Raw genomic sequence first — 18,562 nt, forward strand, 5'->3', positions numbered from 1 at the left:
CTTGGCATTACAGTAAAGTAGGCCTACTGGGTTTGAATTAAATGATAGCTACAGTGGGGCAAAAAAGTATTTAGTCAGTCACCAATTGTGCAAGTTCTCCCACTTAAAAAGATGAGAGAGGCCTGTAATTTTCATCATAGGTACACTTCAACTATGAGGGACAGAATGGGGGGAAAGAATCCAGGAAATCACATTGTCTGTCTGATTTTTAAAGAATTTATTTGCAAATTATGGTGGAAAATAAGTATTTGGTCAATAACAAAAGTTCATCTCAATACTTTGTTATATACTCTTTGTTGGCAATGACAGAGGTCAAATGTTTTCTGTAAGTCTTCACAAGGTTTTCACACACTGTTGCTGGTATTTTGGCCCATTCCTCCATGCAGATCTCCTCTAGAGCAGTGATGTTTTGGGGCTGTCGCTGGGCAACACGGACTTTCAACTCCCTCCAAAGATTTTCTATGGGGTTGAGATCTGGAGACTGGCTAGGCCACTCCAGGACCTTAAAATGCTTTTTACGAAGCCACTCCTTCGTTGCCCGGGCGGTGTGTTTGGGATCATTGTCATGCTGAAAGACCCAGCCACGTTTCATCTTCAATGCCCTTGCTGATGGAAGGAGGTTTTCACTTAAAATCTCACGATACATGGCCCCATTCATTCTTTCCTTTACACGGATCAGTCGTCCTGGTCCCTTTGCAGAAAAACAGCCCCAAAGCATGATGTTTCCACCCCCATGCTTCACAGTAGGTATGGTGTTCTTTGGATGCAACTCAGCATTCTTTCTCCTCCAAACACGACAAGTTGAGTTTTTACTAAAAAGTTCTATTTTGGTTTCATCTGACCATATGACATTCTCCCAGTCCTCTTCTGGATCATCCAAATGCTCTCTAGCAAACTTCAGACGGGCCTGGACATGTACTGGCTTAAGCAGGGGGACACGTCTGGCACTGCAGGATTTGAGTCCCTGGCGGCGTAGTGTGTTACTGATGGTAGCCTTTGTTACTTTGGTCCCAGCTCTCTGCAGGTCATTCGCTAGGTCCCCCCGTGTGGTTCTGGGATTTTTGCTCACCGTTCTTGTGATCATTTTGACCCCACGGGGTGAGATCTTGCGTGGAGCCCCAGATCGAGGGAGATTATCAGTGGTCTTGTATGTCTTCCATTTTCTAATAATTGCTCCCACAGTTGATTTCTTCACACCAAGCTGCTTACCTATTGCAGATTCAGTCTTCCCAGCCTGGTGCAGGTCTACAATTTTGTTTCTGGTGTCCTTTGACAGCTCTTTGGTCTTGGCCATAGTGGAGTTTGGAGTGTGACTGTTTGAGGTTGTGGACAGGTGTCTTTTATACTGATAACGAGTTCAAACAGGTGCCATTAATACAGGTAACGAGTGGAGGACAGAGGAGCCTCTTAAAGAAGAAGTTACAGGTCTGTGAGAGCCAGAAATCTTGCTTGTTTGTAGGTGACCAAATACTTATTTTATCAAGGAATTTACCAATTAATTCATTAAAAATCCTACAATGTGATTTCCTGGATTCTTTCCCCCCATTCTGTCTCTCATAGTTGAAGTGTACCTATGATGAAAATCACAGGCCTCTCTCATCTTTTTAAGTGGGAGAACTTGCACAATTGGTGGCTGACTAAATATTTTTTTGCCCCACTGTAACATTAAGCTAGCTGATACATCTAACATTGACTAGCCAGCTAACTGCACTAACATTTCCATTGTGACAAAAAACCCTGTCCTGTGGGGAAATTTTGACTATTTTCCGCTTCTTTGTAAAGAATGTCCGTATGTCCATTGTGTCTGGGGAGGGAGCAAATACTGCAAACAATTCATTATCAACCAAGAATACCCCATTAGGCTAAGCTTATTTCATTGTTTAGTTGAACATTAATTTAACGTGGCCTAGGGTTAATTTTGAGGGCATATAACAAAAGAATAAGGTTTCAGCAAAAGCTAGACATTGTGAGGTGGCAATGGGGATGACGTCACCTCCTCCACTTTCAAGCAGCTGCACCAAAATGTCTCTGCTCGCGCTGAGATTCACTTCACTCGCATGCGGTGAGTTGTTGTAGGTAACGCCCGGAAAACCCGGAGTGAATTTTCAGTGGGATGTGTATTCTCTTATCGATCAAGTGCAATGGATTCTTTCACAAAGCAATAGAAACAGCGCTGGGTGAACTAATATTTTATGTTAAACGTGGAGGGGTCCAAACGAAGAATTATGAAATGTGAGGGGGACACGTCCCCTTCACATTCAATGGTGGCGACGACCATGCTGCACACTCATGCAGAGTCAATTATCCATCCATCCATCCATCCATCCATCCATCCATCCATTATCTGTAGCCGCTTACCCTGTGCAGAGTTGCAGGCAAGCTGGAGCCTATCCCAGCTGACTACGGGCGAAAGGCGGGGTACACCCTGGACAAGTCGCCAGGTCATCACAGGGCTGACACAGAGACAAACAACCATTCACACTCACATTCACACCTACGGTCAATTTAGAGCCACCAATTAACCTAACCTGCATGTCTTTGGACTGTTGGGGAAACCCACGCAGACATGAGGAGAACATGCAAACTCTGCACAGAAAGGCCCTCACCGTCTGCTGGGCTCGAACCCAGGACCTTCTTGCTGTGAGGTGACAGTGCTAACCACTACACCACCATGCCGCCCCCAGAGAAATCATCCAGCCATTATCTGTAGCCGCTTATCCTGTGCAGGGTTGCAGGCAAGCTGGAGCCTATCCCAGCTGACTACGGGCGAAAGGCGGGGTACACCCTGGACAAGTCACCAGGTCATCACAGGGCTGACACATAGAGACAAACAACCATTCACACTCACATTCACACCTACGGTCAATTTAGAGCCACCAATTAGCCTAACCTGCATGTCTTTAGACTGTGGGGGAAACCGGAGCACCCGGGGGAAACCCACGCAGACACGGGGAGAACAAGTCAAGTCAAGTTTATTTGTATAGCACTTTTAACAATAAACATTGTCACAAAGCAGCTTTACAGAATTTGAACGACTTAAAATATGAGCTAATTTTATCCTCAATCTATCCCCAATGAGCAAGCCTGTGGCGATAGTGGCAAGGAAAAACTCCCTCAGATGACATGAGGAAGAAACCTCGAGAGGAACCAGACTCAAAAGGGAACCCATCCCCATCCGGGCAACAACAGACAACATGACTATAACATTAACAGTCCTAACATAAAGTCCTAACATGCAAACTCCACACAGAAAGGCCCTCACCATCCGCTGGGCTCGAATCCAGGACCTTCTTGCTGTGAGGTGACAGTGCTAACCACTACACCACCATGCCGCCCCTAGAGAAATCATCCATCCATTATCTGTAGCTGCTTATCCTGTTCTACAGGGTCGCAGGCAAGCTGGAGCCTATCCTAGCTGACTACGGGCGAAAGGTGGGGTACACCCTGGACAAGTCACCAGGTCATCACAGGGCTGACACATAGAGACAAACAACCATTCACACTCACATTCACACCTACGGTCAATTTAGAGCCACCAGTTAACCTAACCTGCATGTCTTTGGACTGTGGGGGAAACTGGAGCATCCGGAAGAAACCCACGCAGACACGGGGAGAACATGCAAACTCCACACAGAAAGGCCCTCGCCATCCACTGGGCTTGAACCCGGGCCTTCTTGCTGTGAGGCAACAGTGCTATTGCCAAATGACTCTAGAGTATACCTGTAATGTGACATTATTAAATAAATGATTTCTCTCGGGGCGGCACGGTGATGTAGTGGTTAGCACTGTCACCTCACAGCAAGAAGGTTCTGGGTTTGAGCCCAGCAGCCAGCGAGGGCCTTTCTGTGTGGAGTTTGCATGTTCTCCCTGTGTCCGCGTGGGTTTCCTCCAGGTGCTCCGGTTTCCCCCACAGTCCAAAGACATGCAGGTTAGGTTAACTGGTGACTCTAAGGCTACATCCACACGACAACGGCAATGAGATTTTTTTTTTTAAATATCGCGTCCACATGGGCAACGGATCAGTAAAATATCAGGTTCATATGGCAACGCAACGCTTGCTGAAAATGATGCAATACACATGCCACACCACTACGTGCGCTGTAAGACGGTCCCATCGGAGACACCAGAACAATAGAAGTAGACGCGTGCGCATAACTGCGCATGCGCACAGTGACTATCCCTGTCACTCACACACACTTTCTCACTCCCTATCCTATGGATATAGTCCCTTTAAATCACATGCTCGTTTTTTGAATGGAGACGCAGAAAGAGGAATGAACGGGGGTAGATGGAAGCCGGTACGCCAACATTCTGATATCCTCCAGAATTCTTTAATGGTCCGGAATAAACATCTGAAGAGGTGAGATCGCAACTTTTTTTTCCCCTATTTTTGCTGGCGGGATTGACTCTGCCCTAAGGGCTATTCTCTCACTCTCTCTCTCTCTCTCTCTCTCTCTCTCACTTTGCACCATTACACAATAAATATTCACAGTGAAAATATTTTGTAAGTGCGTTTCATGAACCAAGTTATAGGATTTGTTGACAACTCGCATCGAGTTCGTTACACTTCTACCCAGCGTGAAGCACATGTGGTTGTGATGTCATCGTAAACAAATCCGTTCTACTCATCCAGACGACTTCGCAACGGCTCCGTTGCCAGATTTTTTCACTCTGGAACCCGTTCTCAAAAGATTTCGTTTTGGGGCACCCAAAACGCCGGTGCCGTGTGGACGCCAGGCCGAAACGATAAACAATTTTATCAGATTCACCTGAATCCGTTGCCGTGTGGACAGGGCCTAAATTGACCGTAGGTGTGAATGTGAGTGTGAATGGTTGTCTTTCGATGTGTCAGCCCTGCGATGACCTGGTGACTTGCTCAGGGTGTACCCCGCCTTTCGCCCGTAGTCAGCTGGGATAGGCTCCAGCTTGCCTGCGACTCTGCACAGGATAAGTGGTTACAGATAATGGATGGATGAATGGATGATTTCTCTGGTTTCTCTCTACACTCAGCTCTCAGTGTGTCTCATAAATCTGCACCAAATCACATTTTTATTAATCATGGCAGGATCACACACTTTCTCTTCAGATAGTGATCCTAAAATCTTGAGTATGAGCTGATACTGATACACATCCCATATTTCTTTTTTTTCATGACTAAGCTTTCAAATGACTAAAAAAATAAAGTTTAAATAGATTAAATAATTAAATACACAGCTAAAACATAACAAAAATCACTACATATAAAGTATTTTCTGTTTTATCTATTTTTATTGTTCTTTTATATTTACATACATTTTATAATCTTTTTATTCGTATATTTATTAACTTTTTTAAGAACACTTTTTTTCATTTTAATTGAAGATAGTTTTAAAAAATCCAAAATCAGCTGCATCATCATGATAATTCTAAACTGCACTAATTTTATACGTCTCAAAAATATTTTGTGTATAAAAATCACTTTTTCTGTCATTTTGTCAACATTAAAAATGTTAACAAAAACAATATTACAGATTAAAAATATTTCAGGGGTAATATTTTGTCAATTTTTTTCAACTCGTGATATTAATACGCTGGGACAATATGTTGCCTTTTTTAACAGAATAGATACTGTATTTAGAAAAAAGGATAATTCATGTGCAATTTTAAATAGAGAATCTGGACATGTCTTCCAATAATTTGTACATGAACAAGTTCAGTTTAAATATTAATAAAGCTCAAAATGTATATATTTCTTTTTTTAATGAATCCTGCTTTGAGATATAGTATCTGCAATTAAAATATACAAAAATATGTAAAAATTTAAAGAGTGAATGAGATGAAGCACAGCCCTGTGATGACCTGGCGACTTGTCCAGGGTGTACCCCGCCTCTTGCCTATAGTCAGCTGGGATAGGCTCCAGCTTGCCTGCGACCCTGTAGAAGGATAAAGCGGCTAGAGATGATGAGATGAGATGAGATGAGATGAGATGAGATGAGATAATGGATGGACAGACGGATGAGATGAAGCACTAGATGGCACTCTTACACAATTGATCCCTATATTAAAGCTGAATTTATTATTAAAATTCAGAGTTTATTACATGTTTATACATGGTGCAGTGTTCGGGTTCTGAAGCCTTGACCAGATGAAGAATAAATGAGTATGACTGTTTTACTGCATTATTTATTCACAGCATGTGCACTTTTAAGATCGTTACATCACTCTTATGCCTTTTAAAGGTGACATATTATACCTCTTTTCCACAAGTTGACACAGTTCCCTGAGGTCTTACTGAGGTCTCTGACATGCTTTGGTCAAAATACCACAAAGATAAAACACCACAGCTCCCTTCTCACCCTGTCTAAACAACCCTGTTCAAAACAGTCAGTTTAGGTGCCTGTTCCTTTAAATGATAATGAGCCACTGTTCACTGCCACGCCGGCCAATCAGGTAGCACTTCCCTTATGAATATTCGTTCACAAATGCAGTTCTCAAGCCATGAGTGGAGATAGTCAGATGAGGGAGTGGCATCATTTTAATGAGCTTGTGACATAGAAAGGGGAGACAAAACCGAATGGCTTGTAAAAGCTCATGTTTTCTGAAATAGGCAGAACAAAAGAAACTGACTGGGTGTCTTATTTCAGAGTTTGTGGCCTGGGAGGCTCCAGATATCCAAATTTTTGTGCACAAGCACTGAAAAAGCCAGTTTTTTTTTTATGTCACCTTAAAAACCCCCACACAATTACACAAAATCTACATTTGAACACAGCTCTCTCTCTCTCTCTCTCTCTTTAGCATGGCGTTCACTTCTGGGATAAAGCCCACACCTACACTGGTTTCAAAATTCAGACACATAAAACACACTCAGAAAATGTTCCAGCTAAAACTTTAAATAAGCAACTGTAGCATTACTGTTACCACCCTGAAGCTTTTCTTACTTCCTTATTCCATAATCGCAATTGTTAATATATAACAGTAATTAACTTTCAGTCATATACCTCACTATTATATACAAACTTTAGTCTCATCTCATCTCATTATCTCTAGCCGCTTTATCCTTCTACAGGGTCGCAGGCAAGCTGGAGCCTATCCCAGCTGACTATGGGCGAAAGGCGGGGTACACCCTGGACAAGTCGCCAGGTCATCACAGGGCTGACACATAGACACAGACAACCATTCACACTCACATTCACACCTACGGTCAATTTAGAGTCACCAGTTAACCTAACCTGCATGTCTTTGGACTGTGGGGGAAACCAGAGCACCCGGAGGAAACCCACGCGGACACGGGGAGAACATGCAAACTCCACACAGAAAGGCCCTCGCCGGCCCCGGGGCTCGAACCCAGGACCTTCTTGCTGTGAGGCGACAGCGCTAGCCACTACACCACCGTGCCGCCCACAAACTTTAGTAATGACCTTAATTATTACACAATATTGCATGAATAAGAATGCTGTTCTATTCAATATCAGCACAATACTACAGGTAATAAGAAGTAATCCACAGCTAATTACAGGTAATCTCAGGTAGTCACAGGTAGTCACAGGTGATCCATAGGTAATCCACAGGTCATCTCAGGTAGTCACAGGTAATCCACAGCTAATCAAAGGGAATCCACAGGTAATCTCAGGTAATCATAGCTATGCGAGTACAGCAGCATGACTCCAAGTGTAATGTTACTTGCATACAACAGTTATAGAAACAAGAAATTAATAAAGTATCTGACATTTCAAACATATATAATTTTTACTTTGTTAATGGAAATAGTTCCGACAGAATGCACAGACTGCCTGTAGCAAGTGTAGTCATGGTTTCATTGTAACATGCAGAGTGATGCACTAACTACTGTATAATAAAAAATATTAATGCACTGTTTATGTACTATGTAAATAAAGATTATTAATATATTACTCTATAAGCTTTAAGTAGTGCACCCTGTTTATACAGTGGTGCTTGAAAGTTTGTGAACCCTTTAGAATTTTCTATATTTCTGCATAAATATGACCTAAAACATCATCAGATTTTCACACAAGTCCTAAAAGTTGACAAAGAGAACCCAGTTAAACAAATGAGACAAAAATATTATACTTGGTCATTTATTTATTGAGGAAAATTATCCAATATTACACATCTGTGAGTGGCAAAAGTATGTGAACCTTTGCTTTCAGTATCTGGTGTGACCCCCTTGTGCAGCAATAACTGCAACTAAACGTTTGCGGTATCTGTTGATCAGTCCTGCACACTGGCTTGGAGGAATTTTAGCCCATTCCTCCATACAGAACAGCTTCAACTCTGGGATGTTGGTGGGTTTCCTCACATGAACTGCTCGCTTCAGGTCCTTCCACAACATTTCCATTGGATTAAGCTCAGGACTTTGACTTGGCCATTCCAAAACATTAACTTTATCCCTCTTTAACCATTCTTTGGTAGAACGACTTGTGTGCTTAGGGTTGCTGTCTTGCTGCATGATCCACCTTCTCTTGGGATTCACTTCATGGACAGATGTCATGACATTTTCCTTTAGAATTCGCTGGTATAATTCAGAACTCATTGTTCCATCAATGATGGCAAGCCGTCCTGGCCCAGATGCAGTAAAACAGGCCCAAACCATGATATTGCCACCACCATGTTTCACAGATGGATAAGGTTCTGATGCTGGAATGCAGTGCTTCCCTTTCTCCAAACATAACGCTTCTCATTTAAACCAAAAAGTTCTATTTTGGTCTCATCCGTCCACAAAACATTTTTCCAATAACCTTCTGGCTTGTCCACGTGATCTTTTGCAAACTGCAGATGAGCAGCAATGTTCTTTTTGGAGAGCAGTGGCTTTCCCCTTGCAACCCTGCCATGCACACCATTGTTGTTCAGTGTTCTCCTGATGGTGGACTCATGAACCTTAACATTAGCCAATGTGAGAGAGGCCTTCAGTTGCTTAGAAGTTACCCTGGGGTCTTTTGTGACCTCAATGACTATTACACACCTTGCTCTGGGAGTGATCTTTGCTGGTCGACCACTCCTGGGGAGGGTAACAATGGTCTTGTATTTCCTCCATTTGTACACAATCTGTCTGACTGTGGATTGGTGGAGTCCAAACTCTTTAGAGATGGTTCTGTAACCTTTTCCAGCCTGATGTGCATCAACAACGCTTTTTCTGAGGTCCTCAGAAATCTCCTTTGTTCGTGCCATGATACACTTCCACAAACATGTGTTGTGAAGATCAGACTTTGATAGATCCCTGTTCTTTAAATAAAACAGGGTGCCCACTCACACCTGATTGTCATCCCATTGATTGAAAACACCTGACTCTAATTTCACCTTTAAATTTACTGCTAATCCTAGAGGTTCACATACTTTTGCCACTCACAGATATGTAATATTGGATCATTTTCCTCAATAAATAAATGACCAAGTAGAATATTTTTGTCTCATTTCTTTAACTGGGTTCTCTTTATCTACTTTTAGGACTTTTGTGAAAATCTGATGTTGTTTTAGGTCATATTTATGCAGAAATATAGAAAATTCTAAAGGGTTCACAAACTTTCAAGCACCACTGTATATTCGGTTATTCAGCTGTAATAATCAGTTTTACTTTACACAAACACTTCCAATAAATATTACTAATATTTTACTGTAAGTAAAAAGTGGCATTAACACACACACACACACACACACACACACACACACACACACATCATTTCCATTTCTTTCTTTTACATCACCACTGTGCAGATCAGCACGACTACAAATACTGGAATACAATTGCAGTCAGAAATTTACATACACTCATCATGTCATGGCAATATTGGACTTTCAATAATTTATTTGAACTGTTCTTTTTCTGTGGCAGAATGATTGTACAACATACATCATTAAATGGAAAAAAATAATTTGGTGCACAAGTTTTAATTCATTTTGGGTTTTATTAAAACAATACAGGATCAAAATGATACATACAGTATCAAAAATATACATACACCCACTTAGATTGTTAATTCAGTGGTGCTGAAAGTTCCAAAATGTCTTTTAACTTGCCAAGGCCGAGGTCTCTTAACTTCCTGTTAATGATCATGATTGAGTACAGCTGGTAGCTTCTCTGTGCCAACATAAAAAAGGGTTTGTTTAATATTGGACCAACACAGTACAATGGGAAAGTCCATGGAGCTCAGTGCAGATCTGAGAAAGAGGATAACAGAATTACACAAGTCAGGAATGTCTCCTGGAGTCATTTCTAAACAACTTCAGATTTGAAGATTACCAGTTCAAACAATTGTTGGGAGCTGTAGCCACTGTGCCAAGCCACTTTGCTGGAAGAAGACTCAAACTATCACTCTCAGCTGTGAGGAAACTGGTTGGGATGGTCAGGAACAACCCAGAAACCAAGGCACAGGCCTGCCATGAACTGGAAGCTGTTGGAACACTACTGTTACTGTCTATAATCAAGCAAGTTTTACCATCCAAGAAGGAAGCCAATGCTCCAAAACTGACACATTCAGGTTCAACTAAAGTTTGCAGCTGACCTAATGAACCAAGAAAAAGCCTTCTGGAGGGAAGATTTATGGTCAGATGAGACAATGATTGAGTAGTTTGGCCACAATGACCATAGATACAGAGGAACGCCATACCAACTGTTAAGCATGGTGATGATAGCATCATGCTCTGGAGCTGTATGACTGGTACATTGCACAAAATAGATGGAATAATGAAGGAGAACTACTGAAGAATTCTTCAGTATAACCTGAAACCATCAGAAACCTGGACACAATTGGGTGTTTCAACAGGACAGTGACCCCAAACACACATAGTTGGTTGTAGAATGGACAAAGCAGGCTAACATTAAAACTTGCTAAGGGAAATGCAGCCAAATATTAGGTGTGCAGTATGTATATTTTTGACCCATGCATCCATCATCTGTAGCCGCTTACCCTGTTCTGCAGGGTTGCAGACAAGCTGGAGCCTGTCCCAGCTGACTATGGACGAGAGGCAGGGTACACCCTGGACAAGTTGCGAGGTCATCGCAGGGCTGACACATAGACACAGACAACCATTCACATTCACACCTACAGTCAATTTAGAGCCACCAATTAACCTAACCCGCATGTCTTTGGACTGCAGGGGAAACCGGAGCACCCGGAGGAAACCCACACAGACACGGGGAGAACATGCAAACTCTGCACAGAAAGGCCCTTGCTGGCTGCTGGGCTTGAACCCGGACCTTCTTGCTGTGAGGCAACAGTGCTAACCACTGTGCCGCCTATTTTTGACCCTGTACGTATAATTTTGATTCTATGTTGATTTCAGAAAACCCAAACTAAATTAAATCTTGTCCACCAAATTCTTGTACTAACCCCATTTACAGAAAAGTTGGGATATTTTTCACAATGCAATAAAAACAAAAATCTGTGATTTGTTAATTCATGTGAACTTTTATTTCACTGACAAAAGTACAAAGAAAATAATTTTATTAGTTTCACTGACCAACTAAATTCTATTTTCTAAATATAAATGAAGTTCAAATTTGATGCCTGTAACACATTCAAAAAAAAAAGTTAGGACAGAGACAAAAGACTGAAAAGTTTATAGAATATTCAAGTAACACCATTTTGGAAGATTCCACAATAAGCAGGATAATTGGTATCATGATTGGGTATAAAAGAGCAGCACCAAAGGCTCAGTCTTTGCAAGCAGGGATGGGCCGTGGCTCACTCATTTGTGCCAAAATCTGGGAGAGAATTGTTAATCAGTTCAAAAAGAACATTTCTCAATGTAAGATTTTAGGTCTTTCAAAATCTACAGTGCATAATATTGTGAAAAGATTCAGGGAATTCAGAGACATCTTGGTGCATAAAGCGCAAGCTTGGAAATTATTTTTGAATGTGTGTGGGCTTTGAGCCCTCAGGCGGCACTGTCTGGGAAGTCGTCACGCTAATGTGACAAATATAGCCACATGAGTGTAGCGCGGATGATGTGTGGGTGGAGCACAGAGGACGGCAGGACAACGTTTGGAGGTAGAGGAAGCGTATTTATTAAATAACTTTTCAGTTTAAACTACGGCGTAAGCACACACGCACACAGACACACACACGGGTCGCGCTCCCTCTGCTCTCTCTCAGCCTCCTTAAATAGGGAGCGGTTTACTGGGAAAACACACACAAAACACAGGTTAATTACCGTCAGGTGAAGCGATTCTGCCACTCACCTTCCCTGGCTCCCCCCTCCTGTCACAGACCGGCGCTTGATCACGCCCCCGCTGCCACATACCCCCACCGCCCGACTCAGGCTGGGCGCCCGTCCGGCCCGCAGCCGACTCCCCCCCCCCCCCCTTGACGGGAGAGGAAGTCCGCCACGACCATCTGCGCCCCCGGCCTGTGGACCACCTTGAAGTTGAAGGGTTGGAGTGCCAGATACCAACGGGTGATCCGCGTGTTGGCATCCTTCATGCGGTGGAGCCACTGGAGGGGCGCGTGGTCCGAACAGAGGGTGAAAGAGCGCCCCAGCAGGTAGTAACGGAGGGCAAGGACCGCCCACTTGATTGCCAGGCACTCTTTCTCAATTGTGCTGTAGCGCCCCTCATGCACTGACAGCTTCCGGTTGATGTATAGGACTGGGCGATCCTCCCCCTCCACCTGCTGGGACAAAACGGCCCCCAGCCCTCTGTCCGACGCATCCTTCTAACAAAAAAGGGAGAGAGAAGTCAGGGGAGTGTAAAAGTGGCCCCCCACACAGTGCAGCCTTTACCTCAGAGAAAGCCCGCTGGCACTGCTCCATCCACTGGACCGGATCTGGCGCCCCCTTTTTAGTGAGGTCAGTCAGCGGGCTGGTGACGTCCGAATAATTAGGTATAAACCTACGATAGTAGCCAGCCAGCCCCAGGAACTGTCTCACCCCCTTTTTGGTCTTGGGCCTCGGGCAGGCCGCAATCGCTGCTGTCTTATTAATTTGGGGACGCACCTGCCCGTTACCCAAGTGGAAGCCCAGATACCGTACTTCCACCCACCCAATCGCACACTTCTTCGGGTTGGCAGTGAGCCCCGCCCGCCTCAGCGACCTAAGGACGGCCCTCAGGTGTTGCAGGTGCCGCTGCCAGTCATTACTATAAATGATGATGTCGTCCAGGTAAGTGGCCGCATAGGTGGCGTGGGGCCGGAGGACCCGGTCCATCAGCCGCTGAAACGTAGCGGGCGCTCCAAACAGCCCAAACGGAAGTGTGACGAACTGGTGTAAGCCAAACGGTGTGGAAAAGGCCGTTTTTTCCCGGGATAATGGAGTCAAGGGGATCTGCCAATATCCCTTCGTCAAATCCAGTGTCGAGTAAAAACGAGCCGTGCCTAGTCGATCGAGCAGCTCATCAATACGAGGCATTGGGTACGCGTCGAATTTAGACACCGCGTTGACTTTTCTATAGTCCACACAGAACCGGACCGAGCCGTCGGCCTTGGGAACCAAGACCACCGGGCTGCTCCAGTCACTGTGGGACTCCTTGACGATGCCCATTTCGAGCATGGCCTGAAGTTCTTCCCGAACCACCTTTTTTTGTGTTCGGGTAATCTATAAGGACGGCTACGCACTACCACTCCCGGGGGCATCTCTATGTGGTGTTCTATGAGGTTGGTGCGACCGGGCAGGGGCGAGAACACATCCGAAAACTCGGCCTGCAACTGGGCGACCTCCGTGAGTTGGGTCGGGGAGAGGTGGTCTCCACAGGGGACCGAAGAGGTACATGATGCCAATGTGCCTTTTTGGACCTCCGGCCCCAGCTCCGCCTTCTCCGGAACTACCGACACCAACACCACGGGGACCTCCTCGCTCCAGAGTTTCAGCAGATTGAGGTGGTAGATCTGTAGTGCCCCCTCCCTGTCCGTTCGCCTAACCTCATAGTCGATGTCCCCGACTCGCCGTGTGACCTCAAAGGGTCCTTGCCACTTGGCGATTAATTTGGAGCTCGACGTGGGCAACAGGACGAGTACCTTATCTCCCGGAGTGAACTCTCTAAGGCGCGTGCCCTTGTTGTACAGGCGGGCTTGTCGTTCCTGGGCCTGCCGCAAATTCTCCTGAGTTAGGTGGGTGAACGTGTGGAGTTTTGCGCGCAGGTCCATAACGTACTGAATTTCGTTTTTACTTTGTGAAGGTCCCTCCTCCCAATTTTCCCGCAGTACATCTAAGATGCCGCGCGGCTTACGCCCATATAATAATTAAAACGGGGAGAACCCCGTGGAGGCTTGGGGGACCTCTCACACTGCAAACAACAAGGGTTTGAGCCACTTATCCCAGTTACGTGCGTCCTCACTTACGAACTTCTTGATAATATTCTTGAGGGTGCGATTGAACCATTCAACTAAACCGTCCATCTGTGGGTGATAAACGCTGGTGCGGATTGGCTTAATACCCAGTAGCCCATACAGTTCGCTCAGTGTTCGCTCAGTTGGTCAGTCAGAATCTCTTTCGGGATTCCAACCCGGGAGATTACGTGGAAGAGGGCCTCTGCAATACTGCGTGCTGAGATATTGCGAAGAGGCACCGCTTCCGGGTATCGCGTTGCATAGTCCACCAGAACCAATATAAAGCGGTACCCTCGTGTTGACCGATCTAATGGCCCGACGAGATCCATCCCAATTCTTTCGAACAGGGTCTCAATTAATGGTAGGGGGCGCAAGGGCGCTTTTGGAATGGCCGCTGGATTTACTAACTGGCATTCGCGGCACGCCGTACACCACTTACGGACATCACCGCGAATCCCCGGCCAATAGAATCGGGCCATTATCCGGGCGAGTGTCTTATCCTGCCCGAGGTGTCCAGCCATGGGATTAAAGTGAGCCGCCTGGAATACCAATTCCCGGCGGCTCTTTGGAATTAACAACTGGGTGACTCGCTCTTTCGTCTGAGTGTCCTGCGTCACTCGGTATAACCTATCCTTCAAAATGGAAAAATAGGGGAAGGACGGGGTGGCGTTCGGCTGGAGCGTTTGACCATCGATTACTCTCACTTGGTCAAACGCGTGTCGCAGAGTCTCGTCTCACGATTGTTCCAGTGGGAAATCCGCGAGGGATTCCCCAATAGAAAGAGGAGGGGCCGGCGGCTCCTCACTCTGTCATGGAGATGACGTAGACGGCTCTGCGACCGCAGCTCCAGCCAAAGCGACACCGGGACCTTCCCCTGTCAACCGGCAGGACCCACTCTTTACTAGGCGTGCCATTAAACCCTGAAATCCCGGCCAATCAGTCCCCAAGATCAAAGAGTGGGTAAGGCGAGGATTAACCGCCGCCTTCACTATCGATTTTTCCCCTCTGAAATGTATGTGGACCGACACCAACGGGTAGCTGTGAATATCCCCGTGCACACACAACACCTTCACCCCTTGTGCTCCCCCCAATGCCTCGTCTTGCACCAGGCTTTGGCGGATCGAGGTCTGATTGCAACCCGAATCCACCAACGCCTGATATGTAGCCCCTTGTACACTTACCGGTATGTGATACGCTCCGGCCCGATCGAGGGCAGCCTCTGGCGCGTCGGGGATCCGCACCACCGCCCCCACCTCCATCGCTACACACTGTTGCTGCAGGTGGCCCGGTTCCCCGCAGCGCCAGCAAACCGGCCCGGGCCTTCCCTCTGCAGCTGTGTTCTGGGGCTCACTCACCTGAGGGGGGGGAGAGACAGACACAGAAGGGAGAAACGGGAGGGCACCACGGGTGCGGTGGGCCGGCTGGGGTGGAGCCGGCCCCTGCCTCCGTGGTGGGGGAATGGGGCGAGGACGGGACACGGGAGTAGGGGGGGGAGAAAGAGAGAGAGAAGAGGAGAGAGAAGACGACGTCGTCTGTTGTCCTGCCGCCGGAACAGCCGCCAGATGATCCTCTGCCAGTCCTACGGCCTGATCCAGCGACGCCGGGCGGTGGCACTGGACCCACTCCGCGGTTCCGGCTGGTAAGCGGGCGATGAACTGTTCCAGCGCCACCTGGTCGATGATTCCCTCGGCGTCGCGATCTTCGGCCCTCAGCCACCGCCAGCAGGCGTCCCGGAGCTGCTGGCCGAACGCGAACGGGCTGCCGACTTCCTCCATCCACAGCGCACGGAAGCGCTGGCGCTGCTGCTCCGGCGTGCGCCCCACGCGCTGGAGGACGGCCCGGCGAAGGTCGGCGTAGGCCAGCCGGCGGTCGGCGGGGAGCTGTAGCGCGGCCAGCTGCGCCTCTCCCGTCAGGAGGGGGAGGAGGCGCGCCGCGCGCTGCTCCATCGGCCACCCCGAGGCTTCGGCGACCTGCTCGAACAAAGTGATGAAAGCCTCGGGGTCGTCCTGCGGGCCCATCTTGGTCACGGTGAGGGGAGACGGGCCCGCGGCCGGGGCGCTGGTGGACCCCGCCGACGTGAGGAGCCGCCGGAACGCCTCTCGATCTTCCTGCTGGGCCAGCACCAGGGCTTCAAAGCGGCGCTCCTGCTCCTTTCAGAGCGTGACGAGTGCCTGGTGCTGGCTCTGCTGAGCCGTGGCGAGGGCGTGGACCAAGTCCGCGAACGGGGAGGATTCCATGGAGCTGCAGGACTGATGCTCCACCTTTCCTGGGTTTCGGCACCACTGTAGCGCGGATGATGTCTGGTTGGAGCACAGAGGACGGCAGGACAACGTTTGGAGGTAGAGGAAGCGTATTTATTAAATAACTTTTCAGTTTAAACTACGGCGTAAGCACACACGCACACAGACACACACACGCAGCCTCCAATCCCGGGTCGCGCTCCCTCTGCTCTCTCTCAGCCTCCTTAAATAGGGAGCGGTTTACTGGGAAAACACACACAAAACACAGGTTAATTACCGTCAGGTGAAGCGATTCTGCCACTCACCTTCCCTGGCTCCCCCCTCCTGTCACAGACCGGCGCTTGACCACGCCCCCGCTGCCACAATGAGCTTGGGAGTACTTCGGAAAACTATTGTCACTTAACACAGTCCGTTACTGCATCAGAAAGGCAACCTGAAACTGTATTCCGGAAGGAGGAAGCCATTCATCAATTCTATACAGAAACGCTACTGATTTCTCTGGGCCTGAACTCTTCTCAGATGGACGGAAAGACAGTGGAAACATGTGCTGTGGTCAGATGAGTCCACATTTTAGCTTGTTTTCAGGAAAACTGGACATCAAGTTCTCAGTGAGGTGGCACGGTGGTGTAGTGGTTAGCACTGTCGCCTCACAGCAAGAAGGTTCTGGGTTTGAGCCCAGTGGCCGACGGGGACCTTTCTGTGTGGAGTTTGCATGTTCTCCCCGTGTCTGCGTGGGTTTCCTCCAGGTGCTCCGGTTTCCCCCACAGTCCAAAGACATGCGGGTTAGGCTAACTGGTGGCTCTAAATTGACCATAAGTGTGAATGGTTGTTTGTCTCTATGTGTCAGCCCTACGATGACCTGGTGACTTGTCCAGGGTGTACCCCGCCTCTCAGGATAAGAACAGGATAAGAACAGGATAACAGGCTACAGATAATGGATGGATGGTTGGATGGATGGATGATTTCTCTGGGGGCATCACGGTGGTGTAGTGGTTAGCATTGTCACCTCACAGCAAGAAGGTTTTGTGTTTGAGCCCAGCAGCCAATGAACGACCCTGTACAAGATAAGTGGTTACAGATAATGGATGGATGGAGTTCTCAGTGCTAAAGGTGAACACGACAATCCAGTTTGTTATCAGAGAAAGGTGCAAAAGCCAGCATCTGTGATGGTATGGGGGGCATCAGTGCCCACAGCATGCATGAGTTGCATGTGTGTGAAGGTATTGATATGTTGGGGCATATACTGGGATTTTAGAGAGACATATTCATCAAGGCAACATCTCTTCCTGGGATGTCCATGCTTAATTCAGCAGGACAATGCCAGACCTCATGGTGTACGGGCTACAACAGTGTGGCTTCGTAGACATAGAGTGTGTGTGCTTGACTGGCCTGCTGCCAGTCCAGATCTCTCTCCTACTGCGAATGTATGGCGCATCATGACGAGGAGAATCAGACAACGGCGACCATGGACTGTTCAGCAGCTGAAGTTTTGTATCAAGCAAGAATGGACAAAAATTCCAACTGCACAACTGCAACAATCAGTGTCCTCAGATCCCATACAATTAAAACATGTTATTAAAGGAAAGGTGATGTAATACAATGGCAATCATGCCTCTGTCCCAACTTGTTTTGTTTCAAATTCTACCTTTGTTTATATTTACAAAATACAATTAAGTTGGTCAGTAAAACTATTGAAAATCTTTTCTTTGTACTTTTGTCAGTTAAATAAAGGTTCACACAAATTAACAAATCACAGATTTTTTTTAAAATTGCATTTTGGAAAATATCCCAACTTTTCTGGAAATGGTGTTTTGTATTTTTTTTAATTAAAGATGTGTGTTGTACAATCATTCTGCTATCGAAAAAGAACAGTTCAAAGAAATCAGTGAAAGCCCAATATTGCCATGACGTTCATGTCCATGATGAGTGTACGTACACTTTTGACCACAGCTGTATGTCTGAAATATGTGTGGGATATGTCTGGGATATATGTGGGTTATGTCTGAGAAATGTCTTAAATATGTGTGAGACAAGTGTGGGATAAGTGTGTGATTACTCTCATTAAAT

At 46.6% G+C, this 18,562-nt stretch overlaps 1 protein-coding gene across 1 annotated transcript in view; it reads left to right on the forward strand.

Annotated features, from left to right (window-relative positions):
- gpx7 (glutathione peroxidase 7) overlaps positions 1-18,562 on the forward strand; it is a 35,590-nt gene that overhangs the window by 5,073 nt on the left and 11,955 nt on the right. The window lies entirely within an intron of this gene.

Source organism: Neoarius graeffei, chromosome 13, assembly GCF_027579695.1.
Source record: "Neoarius graeffei isolate fNeoGra1 chromosome 13, fNeoGra1.pri, whole genome shotgun sequence".
NCBI classification, from domain to species: domain Eukaryota; kingdom Metazoa; phylum Chordata; class Actinopteri; order Siluriformes; family Ariidae; genus Neoarius; species Neoarius graeffei.